General features: G+C 33.6%; 1 protein-coding gene across 1 annotated transcript in view; it reads left to right on the top strand.

The window, feature by feature from the left end:
- The first annotated feature begins 8,776 nt into the window (after window positions 1-8,776).
- The window catches only part of LOC123564475 (choline O-acetyltransferase-like), a 79,463-nt gene continuing 76,304 nt past the window's right edge, over window positions 8,777-11,935 (top strand). The window contains exon 1 of the mRNA XM_053537103.1: window positions 8,777-8,988. The gene's annotated coding sequence lies outside the window, so the exon portion shown is untranslated. The remainder of the gene's footprint in view (window positions 8,989-11,935) is intronic.

The raw sequence follows: 11,935 nt of genomic DNA, 5'->3' as shown, positions 1-11,935 counted from the left end.
ACGCATTTAGAGCATGCCTCGGTCTCGGTCTCGGTCACAAACATATCCCAAGGGCTTCTGCAGACGTTAATATACAAAACCAAGGTGTATTGTCGTTATTCTTGCCTAAAAAGCAAAACATGACACGCCGACTAAATATAGTGTTTTCATATGTGATGACTTGGCGATTCCTGTACAATTTTCAGTTGTTCTTGGTAAACATGTTTTAAATATCCATAATCGGGGCCAACAAATCAAAAGTACTACCAAAAGCATGTATTGAAGGTTTTTAAACGATTTTTTTTATTTCTTCTATTACAACATGGCATTACCCATAATTTTGCATATTACTGAAAAATTTGTTAAACATGAACACAATTTCAAGAATGGTAACTTTATATTCGAGTTATTTTGAATACGAATATATTTCGAGTACGGATGAGTACGTAGTGACAAGCATTGATTAGATTGCATCTTTTATGCTACAGGAAGAGGTTATTATTGAAGAAACAAGACGCAGATACCAGATGTCAATTTGACCAGAAATACATATACGGCCCTGGAAAAGCATTTACAAAACAAAAATCCTGTATTTACAGCACTTGAATCGCCTTGTTTGTACACGATTTTCTCCCGATAATACATGGGCGGATCCAGTAAAAAAAGTAGTTTGTATGCAGAAATTAAGGTTTGTGTTATATTTCTTTAAAATTTCGGACGATCTATGGTAAAATTTAGTGAAAACCTTCCGTAGTTTATGAAATCGGTAAACCTGTTGTAAATCTCTTGTAATAATATGAAGATTTCTATCATCAAATCATTCACCTTTGAGCAAGCTCTTGCAAAACGAATAAGTTGTGAAATAAAGACACCGTATGAGGTCACTCAAAATTGAAATCATCTCTTTTATCACACATTTTTGTTTCTAAATTACTATTCATAGTTGTTAAATATAAGTCCAAATTATGACATATTAGCCTTGATTAGCAGTAATTATTTTGGATAAATGTGTTTCACCATTTCTGATAAATATAGGATGTCAATTTTGAAAAGATCATCTACTTCCGTAAAGCTTCTACACTTTTGATCTATACATATATACAGGACTGTCTCCATGGCGTAATCTCTACTGAACCCCGCGGCTCGGGATTCATTTTCCTGATGTTTCGCGAATCCCTAACTTAGAGCAGGCTGTGTAGTCACCTCTGGCAGGAGGACATTTGCCATGAATAATATGAAAACCCAACTCAGAGCTGGCTGGGTATTATCACCCGGCTATGAATTCACTTGAATACCAAAATCATAGCCTTAGGTGTTTTTAAACGCCTTAGGTGTTTTTTGAATCAGAGCTAGCTGGAGATTCAAACCTGGCTGCGAATTCTGATGTGCCGTGAATACCCAACACAGAGCTACATGTGTACTCACTTCTGACAAGAAATCCGCCTTTGATAATTTAAATACCCAACTCAGAGCTTGCTGACTGGAGATTCGATTCGGCTGTTAATTGTTTTTTTTCTGATAGCCAAGAATACCCAATTCAGAGCCAGCTTTGTATTCAACACTGGCAGGACACTAGCCTTAGAAAATTTGAATACCTAACTCAGAGCTGGTTAGGGATTCAAGCCCCGCTTTAAATTCATTTTTTTCTGCCGTGAATACCGAACTCAGAGCTAGCTGTGTATTCACCTCTGACAGGATATTCGTCTTAAATCATTTGAATACCCAACTTAAAGGTCCAATACTAAGGAAAGTGAACATTTTAATTTCTTTTAAAAAGCACAGAAACTATTTCATTTTATTGGAAAATGAAAGTTGGTATGTAGAAATTCGAAATAAATCGCAGTATATGTACAATTATTTTTCTATGAAGTATGAAGAAAGTTAAAAAGACCTGGGGGGGGGGGGGGGTCATTCTGTCGATTCTTTGAAATTTCAACATAATACACATTCATTTCTTTGAGTTCCAAAGACCTTCTGTAAATTTGACCTGCCAATCTTCATTATTTAGTGTCTTGCAGAAGTCTATGCACTGGCTATGAAAAAAATTCCAACTTCACTTTCCCTTAGTAATGGACCTTTAAGAGTTGGCTGGGGATTCAACCCCGGCTAGGTACTGACGATTCTTTAATACCCAAGTCAGAGCTGACTGCGTATTCACCCCAGGCAGGATGTTCGCCATAAAGAATTTGAATACCTAAGCCAGAAAAAACTGTGTGTTCTCTTCGGACGAGAAAAATCGAATAGGCTGGGTATTAGAACGTAACTAGGTATTGAATATCCAACTCCCAACACTCATCCTCCAGCCAACTTCATAGACCTCATTTTCTTGAAATTTTGGACAATATCAACTTTGAGTTATCAAATGAACTTCTTTTGGAACCTTTAGCAAATGTATGTATCTATACATACATATGTGCAATGTATTATAATGTTGACATAGGTATAAGACCTTAACAGATTTGCATATATGTCCAGTAAAATAATAGTCGTAGTTCTGTTTGTCATATGCAATAACGTTGTTTGAATTGTGTTTTTGTAAAGGTGGATTATCTAAACACTTCTAACTCATCAGATGTTATTCTTATTTAAAGCAAATGATTACTTTAACCAAACAAGGTACTGACCTTCACATCGTACGATATTAACAACAAAAAAGAAAATGTTTAGATATCAGGAAATTATTCCTTTATCTTTAAGAAGGCTTTGAAACTTAGTTGCTGACAAATTAACGTTATAGAAACACATGAGAATTAGTTATGTTTTACTATTTTTCCATTCAAAAGCGCTTGCAACGGGATACCGGAGGTAAGCTGCTGGTATCGCTATAAAGCTTTATATTTTACGCTCGTTAAGTATTAATTCCTCCGCGGTGTATTGGTCAAGAAAGGTTTTATTGCCGCATTCGATTTCCGTGCCGGACATTCTTGATTTCGCATTTTAAGAAAGTTTAAAAAAGCTTTTTCTACTGTTTATAACATGACGAAATTTTCATTTTTAAAGAAAAATCGTCTCAACCAAACTGTAGTCCAGTCCTTTGAAGATAGGCGAAGCTACTCAATTACATGATCAAGTATTATTCTAACAAGTAACCATCCATTTCGCTGGACTTGCAGTGAAACTACTATCTGGTATGCAAAAAAAATGTATTTTGTTTGTTTGTTTTGGGTTTAACGCCGTTTTTCAACAGTATTTCAGTTATGTAACGGCAGTTAACCGAACAAGAGTTCCTGGATTCTGTACCAGTACAAACCTGTTCTCCGCAGGTAACTGCCAACTTCCCAATATGAATCAGAGGTGGGGGACGAACGATTTCAGACACAATGTCTGTTATCAAATAGTCACGGAGAACATACGCCTCACCCAGGGTTCAAACTCATGACCCCGCGATCCGTAGATCTGTGCTCTCCCTATTGAGCAAAGCGGGCGGGCTCCAAATATGCTAGATATTAAAATATAATTATAAAGAACCCTTAAACCGATTTCAATACATTAACAATTAATTCTTGATGAAGGCTACACAAATTACAACAGATTATTGTTTCTCTTTCGAAAATGCAAAAATATGTTAGCCTTGAAAAGATGGCCACGGTTATGTTTTACTTAAGCAACTTTAAAAATAATACAATTGTACCGCTGCTTAATGAGTGTGCCGGCACATTTAGTTCAATCGAAAGCGATAAAGATTTTTAAACTAGAAAAGGTTCCATTCAGTACGCTGCAGTGTTAAAAACTGCATATAAATGTAGATTCGTTTCTATGCCAAGTTTTCCTTAACTTCTCAGTGTGTATATTACATTAACATTCACATTCCAGTATTAATAATAAAGACACATGATCAGTAAAGGAAACTTTTATTCAAAAAACGTGAAAGAAGGAATCGGCGTTTAAGTTTCATTTAGGAATTTGTATTCATATATGACTTTTATTCAAAATCTAAATACAGTGGTTCATTGTCTTGAGAAGGAACATAATGATTCGGTAAGTCACACTTGACTGAGCTACTGATATCGAAAGCTGTTGTCATTACAAGCAGGCCAATCAAACTCTGTGACCTTAGAAATAACCTCTGACGTTAAACTATTCTTTCCTAATTGAGGCGACTCTCTGACTGAATGTGTTCCGTGAATTACATATTACTTAACCCAAGGATGGTTTATTGTTTCTTTTATTTCCTCCATTCTTAAAGAACATAACATATGTACAAACAGATAATTAGCATCAAATTTACATGTAAACAACTACATATTATCATTACCTTCAAATGCATGGTTAAATTATGCGCAACAAATTCACGTATCGAATCGTAATGGATTGACCGGGTCAATGTCTTATTGCTGTAAGTGGTAACAGATTTAATTTGTTGTTGAATTTAATTAGTTATGTTAAATAACTAGTGTAAATACTTACTTGACATAAAACAAACATTGCAACCACAATTTTACAAGATGATCATTATATATTTATACAGATGTGCCCTAGAAGAAACTTTTGCTATGCTTTAACTTGTTTTAGTATCTAAGATCCGGTATTTGAGTCTGAGTTGAGTGCATCGTAACCTAGCCTATAATTAGAAATTTCGATTACCTCACTCAGTAGCTAGGTTTTTGTTTGCTCAGATTGTTTGCACGCGTTTCTGTGTAGAATTATAATGAGTACTAAACAGATACAGAAATATGCTACTAGGTCAAACGTATGAATTATTGTGTCATAATCATTGACAGTGTGATTTTTAAGGAAAGCATGCTACTTTTAAAGTCCCTCACACATGGTCTACCAGTAAAACAGTGTTCCATGATTAAAAGGAGTCAAATTCAGTGTCGCAAAATGGTGTTTTATTAAAAGCTTTCATAAGTCAAACTGTAAGCACATGCCTAGATCTTATTAGAAATTGGGCGTATATAAAATAATTGGTTGCATTTTCATGTTTACAAACACTTTATAAGGGCATAAAAAGATAAAGACAATTTTTGCTTAATAAATATTACTGCATTAAATTCAGAACTATTAGCTTTCTAAGTTAAGATAATTTTATTGCAGCTATTACACTATCTATTTATTCTACAATAATATCCAGAAAAAGTATCAAATACTGAATTGACTCATTAACAGTAATTTTTGGACCTTCAATCCGAACCCTTTGTCATGACTTAACCCTATCTGATAAGATAATAAATTGCTGCAATTTCTGATTAATTTCTAGATTTGTAAAAATACGGTTTTTACACAAAAATAAGACTCAATTCATCAAGATATCAAAATGAGCTGGGTCGATAGTTATGGCTTTATTCATTTTGACATGACAAATTACTATCTTGCTGTCGAATTCTTAGGGTTTCAAAAGATACTTTTTATGCTAAAATCAGAAAAAAAAAATGATAAAAAAAGAGAAAATATGCAGATTAGTATTGAACCAAGGCTCAAAACTAATTTCAATTTAAACCAAATTGCATAAAATTGTGTATTATTTTCAAAGTATCCGGCTATTCATCACAGACAGAAAGGAAATGCCTGTAAAACGGGATAAATAAATTTTATCATGCAACTACTATCAAAACTGCCGAATACCAATTGCCAGGATGGTTTTTGATTTTTAAGCAGGTAGGAGTTGTTAGTTTTTGATAAGAATATCAGAAAGTCAATAGCATTTCTATGAGTTCAACATGGCTGCCGTATTGTTTCGTTCAAATGTTTCAGGAGCGGATGAATTTTCAAATCCATAAAATTTGAATTTAATTTTTTTTGCTTCAGGAAATAAGATAACGAAATATGTTGTTCTGGGCAGATTATATGACAACATGATATGATAAATGGAATAATAGACTACTGTCTGTTGATATCAATTAATCAGGCTCGGAAAAATTGGGCGGAAGGGGTTTGGAAACCTCACCCCTTTAAGCCCATATCAGCCTAGACCGGATGACATTGATATCAAAAGAGAGTAACCTGTCATTCCCGATTAGTCAACAGCAGACATCAACCGAGAAGTAACAACTAATCTAGGTATTTTTTCCTGTTGGATATTTGAGTCAGCACATCTTAATATTCCAAAATAAAAAACTGAACATAAAGTTAAACCATTAAAAGAGAATAACTGCAATTACTTAGATACATAGTTTGTGAAGGAAAAAGGAACTTTTAGTATTTTTTTCACACTTTTTTGTTAAAGTGTTTGAGATATCCAGTTTCAGAATAATGAAATTCTAACCAAGCCTAGATGAACACGTTGATAAAATACTAATTTAGCAATTAAAAGCCGTTCGCATTGGATTTGCTGTTGTTAAACTGCCCGGTTTTATGGTATCAGTAAGTTCATTATAGAATTCCGCTTAAGACGGTGCTATGGGCGATAGGGATGTTGCACTATCTATATCCTCTCATGCAACTACTCAATAAAACCGAGTCTGCTATAAGTTTGCTTGGTTGCATTCTATACTTCCAAAGAATCTTCTTATAAATTTTATTAACCATCACAACAGCAGTCTTTGAATGCCATGTGGCGCTCATAGAGCCCAGTATCGTTTAATTATCCGGTCCTTTGGCATCAAGGAGTCGTTTCAATATTTATGTAATGTAATTCAGCTAAAGCCTGTTCTAGGGGATGTGAGCAAGTGCATCTCTTATGAACAGACTCCATCAAAACGGTCTGCTATTATTTGCTTGGTTGCATTTTGTGCTTCCAAATGATTTTATTATAGATTTTATTATTACATCAAGCCTATCAATTTCATTTTCAGAACGCTCTTTCTACTTTTTTGGTTTCCTTAACAAATGTCTACTTGTACAGATATGGAAATTTCAATCCATCTAAAAAGAAAGTAGTACCATTCAGGAAATAAAATATTGTAGTGTTTTAATTGAAACAACTGTTAAGTAGGAGTACTGACGTTGCAAGCTACTGCTTTTTGCATCCGGAACAGTCTTCAATTAAGAAAACAATTTGGCTTTATAGATTAAGAAAGACTTACACATCTTAATAGGCCCGGGACCTCTCATAAAATCAGCAGCCACCAATTACTGTGTCATTTATTATTAGCGAAGAAATACGCATCCCACTCACTTACGACACACAGTCGAATTTGTAATAAAATGAAAACATTTATATACGAAAATTACAATGGAACTTCTAGATTTGGAACGAAAGCTTATCATAAATCAACGAAACATGTGTTTAGAACCAACTTAAAATCAATAGTGACGTTAGTTGAGTGCCTTTTTCGGCTATAAATGATACAGAGACCAAAATATCATCATCGGAAAACAATTTATGAAACATTGATCTAGCCAAAATCTCTGCTCTTGTAGGCGATTCCACTAAGCCAGTAGCACGTTAGACTAAATTAGCAACATGAAGAATGAGATATTCTTGGGAGTCTTCCATCTATGAAAGAATGAAATAAATTTCATGTCGTACAATTTTACTGTTAAAGCCACTTACGAACAAATACAATTCAAAATGATCTGTTTGTTATGCAGTCCTGTGAGGCATGAATAATATCCCGTTTAATGCTTTATAAGGGCCTACTGTTCCGAAAAAAAAACGACATGTAAAACAACAAAATGTAGACTGTATGTCTAGTAAAATTTTTTCGATCAGTGTATGAAGTATGCTTGAGACATTTCTCGTAAGTAGCACGCATTAACTTTTATTTGGAGCTCAAAGAGGGCAGCCAATTTTGGGCTCAAATGGTGAACATTGTAGTGCTCAAACTCAACTATAAGCTGCTGCAGCTCTTGTAATATACAAGCTAGAAAGAAAAAATATGAATTAATTGTCTTTAAAATAGTACAATATCAACAGAAAAACTACCTATAGTATGCTTTATGACAGTGATCTATAACGGTTGAAAAAGATGTTGTTCCCTATATTTTACTTATGATCATTATAACCAAATGCAATGCTCTATTTCCGCTCGTTCGTATTTAATGGTATTGTGGAGTACATGCTCTTCGTGACGATGTGACCAGTTGTATTTCGTTAGTAAATACTTACAGTTGGTTTTAATAATACAAGTATTTATGTATGATGGTCATTTGATTTAACCAGTGTTACTTAATTTCGTACAATTACTTACTTTAACTCAGCAAGAAACTTATATTATATTTTAAATATGTTTTCTTGTATATTAATCATAACATAAAACATTTGCCAAGCTGGGTGATCGAACTAGTGAAGTATAGTCTAATGTGCTATCTCGGTCGGTACGTCCGCTTGTAACAACTTTATATATAGCCGGAATTCATCAGGTACGGTATATTACAAAACACGTATAGTTGTTTATACCTTCAGAAGCAAATCCTATGCATTTACTAATCAACTGAAGGACGGAAAGTGGCATTAACATAAAACAACCTTGGCTATTTTACTCGGCATATGCTTGCTTTTGTCATAAAAAAAAAAAATCTTAGCACACACAAATTTGTTCAGCTACTGTAAACATACGCTTAACAAGTAAACAAGACTGTAACAGCTCCCCCGGGGCAGCAGTTTTTCCCTGAATACGTTCATTAAGCATCGTTGACCTACCAATTATATATCGCATTTTTCATGAGTTGAAAAAAATATGACCATACACAAAATGCAAACATTAAAACTTGCGCTATCGAATTGATATCGGTTATCGTTAAGCCTGAAAATACATTGGTTTCTTAATTCAAGAGAAAACAAATTTCTACACCGATTAATTGGTAAATTTTGTTTTATATAGAATTATGCTTTCATAGCAGCTACTAACAAAGAAGCCAATTCAGTCGGGTTTTATTGACTTCCATATACAGGCTTTTCGCTATATTTGTATGTTTCCATGCCCTTTAGAGTGGCAAGGTGGGTGCGCAGACTTTTCTAAGGCGGGACGAATCGATCTACTTTATTTCATAATAAATATTGCCACGTGACCATGTCTTAATAAGATGTTCATTTGAAATGGTATCAGATATTTCTACAGGACGGGCGGCTTCCGGAATCTTTTTCAGCGGAATTGTTTGCAAAGAAATTATGGAATAGTATTAAAAGTAAGTGCCTTTGGTTTAGCATTTATATTTAGGTTTATTTTTCGTACAAATGTTTTTATTAATATTTGAGTGGATAATAGAAATAAGCCATTATATTATTATTCTAATTTTTTTTTTATCACAGATTATTTTAGATTTTGCTGTTCTGACTACGTTATAAAACCGCCACATCATATAACTGAGGTGCGAACAAAAAAAAATAAAACACTAAATTAATAACGAAAGAGGGACAGCACGAACGCAACGGGAAAATTAGTTTCAATCAGTCAAGCGGTTTCGGTCATAAAATAAACTCCATCAGGACTACAATTTAGTTTAAAGAAAATATATAATATCAAAATGATGTATTCCTGACATGAAGGACAAACAAAAGTGTCTTCTTAAGGTTAAGCAATGGAAAAAATAGAAGACTTTGCGCAGCTATTTAATTCAAAATAGATAGGATGACGTTTATACAGTTTATATACAATATTAAACTCGTCAAATTTTATTAAAGAATGCAAGGAAGGCTGTGAAACGATCATCCAGCTTTTCTTATGCACTTAGATGTAAATAATCGGCAAAATTCGTAGTCAGTATTCGCAATGAATAAAATTCACGTTATGTTTCTATCATTTGGAGGAAAAAGGAGACATAGGTTCAATTTTCAGTTATTGTGTCCGTCTTCACTGTATATATTACAGATTTATTTTGCAATCTTTGCTCTGACAAATGTTTTGTTTTGTAGTTATCATAGCGGGATATCCAGAATTTAAAGCATGGATGTTCTTTGCTTCTATGTGGTATAAGGTTTAGGCTATTAGTCGGTGCCACAAATTGCCGAAGTAAAATATTTAGACAAAAATAATTCTCTTCATATTTTTAAAGTAAAATTAGAACAGTTTAGTGTGGCGATTGTTATACGATTATAAAACTGATTAAAAAGTTCTTAAAGTAATAAAGTCGCTTATAGAATAACCCTGTAATATAACAGCCAAATAGAAATTACTTTGTTTGTCCCGATGGAATATTTGTGAATTTATCAAACGACCATGTACGCCACGACGAAGATTGCTGCTAGGTTACTTGTCTTAAGGGACTGATATATGGACATATCAAGTTAATTGTCCCGACAATGCTCGTAATCAAATACCGTTGCTTTAACGTACAGTTTCTTATAAATCACATTATATTTTCCGGTACGGTATATTTGCTGCAAGCAAAACGTAAACAATATTTTGGCACAGGTTTTAGTTTTCAAATCATGCATCGACAGTTTCTGATCTGAAAATGTTTTTACACCTATAATAAAGCACAGGTTATTTCACGGGACACATGCCATAATAAAACTTGGACAGAAAGAACAATTTAATACCGTTAGAACGACAAATATCCAGTGACATGTTTTAGTGGCGGCATTTTTAGACAGATGAAAACAAAAGTATTTTAACTATATCGAAGATATTTTATTATATCCTGCGACACGCATAAAATTTACAAAGCCGATGGTTTCAGTACACGGCAAGTCAATTTGAAAACCCCCATTGATGCTTTGAAAGAATTTCTGTCATAGAAACTGCATTTTATCACTATTATAAGTAACTATCGTCCAATGCCGTTTATATACTCTTAAGTATGTAAATGGGTTGTATGTGGAGCTCACACCAATGAAATTACTAATCATTAGCAAAAAATGCCGAGAAAAAAACCTACAAATTTGAACACAAGTAGCCGCAAAAAAGCAGCAATATAAAATTAAAAGATGAAAAAATTTAACTCGCGCTTTTCCCGCAATTATCATTTACAATCAACGCTCTTTAATGAAAATTGTAATTTTAATAGAAAGCAATCAAGCAATACAATATATTGAATAAAACGAAATAGTTAGGATGGCAATTTTAAGACCTGATACCACTTTGAGAGTATGATAAAAATTGATACCATGTATAATTATTGTGTCTATTAAATTCAATACCAGAATTTGCCTGAAGCTAGCACAACGTGAAGAGACATGTAACTAGAAAGAAAAAAACAAAAGGTTTTAAACAGCGTCAACATTATTCAATAGCTAACAGTCAGTCTATTTGAGAAAAACTATCTAACGGATCCATGTTTTAATGTATTTAAACTCGACATAGAGAAATTATTCTCAGCGGCGTTTAAACGATTTGGAGTATTTAAATACATTAAAAATCAGTCCTGCTATATATTATTTCGATTCTAATATGTCTTATATAACACAGCTGATGCCATAGTGAAACCGTTTTTATGGGACGGGGAATAAATGGCGTGTCATGAGCAGACACAGTCAATATTACTTTTTCCAATCTTTGTCATTGTTTTTAAGGGGTTTTTTTGTCTGTCAACTTTCAATACAAGCATTACTGTGGAAGTTCCTGTTATCCGACAATTTTTAACTTTCGTTTTCTTTCGGAAAATTGATAACTCGATCAACGTTCATAGTTTTAAAGAGCTGTGTTTAATGTAGATACATTGTATATGTCTTATGGACAAAGTAAAATTACCAACAACTTCCCAGGCCGAGTTCTTGTAGGCTCTTTTATACATTCGGTGACTGTTGACCTGTGCAATATCCAGACATTTACATTGAGCAAGCCATCTTTCTGTTTTATCTTTTGTCTTAAATTGTAACAATCGAAACAGGAAATGGAATCTTGCTATCGCATGGATCTATTTCCGGACAGAAATGGTCACTCACGCTTCTGTTTTTTATTTTCTTTCATTCAAGTTGAAGTTGACGGGTTTTTAGCAATGTTTCTCTTTAAAATTCAGTTTTCAATTTTTGAAAGACATGAATCGTGGAACTTTTTGTGGGCGTAGGTTTCTTAATTGAAAAAGAAATTAAACAATGTATTAAATATTCATGAAACGCGTTTGATATAAAATGAAAATAACTTTACAATTACAACAATAATAGGAGCCCACTGATATTTAACGCAAACAAATA

Source organism: Mercenaria mercenaria, chromosome 2 (assembly GCF_021730395.1).
Source record: "Mercenaria mercenaria strain notata chromosome 2, MADL_Memer_1, whole genome shotgun sequence".
Lineage (NCBI taxonomy): Eukaryota > Metazoa > Mollusca > Bivalvia > Venerida > Veneridae > Mercenaria > Mercenaria mercenaria.
This window is presented reverse-complemented; position numbering and strand designations above follow the sequence as displayed.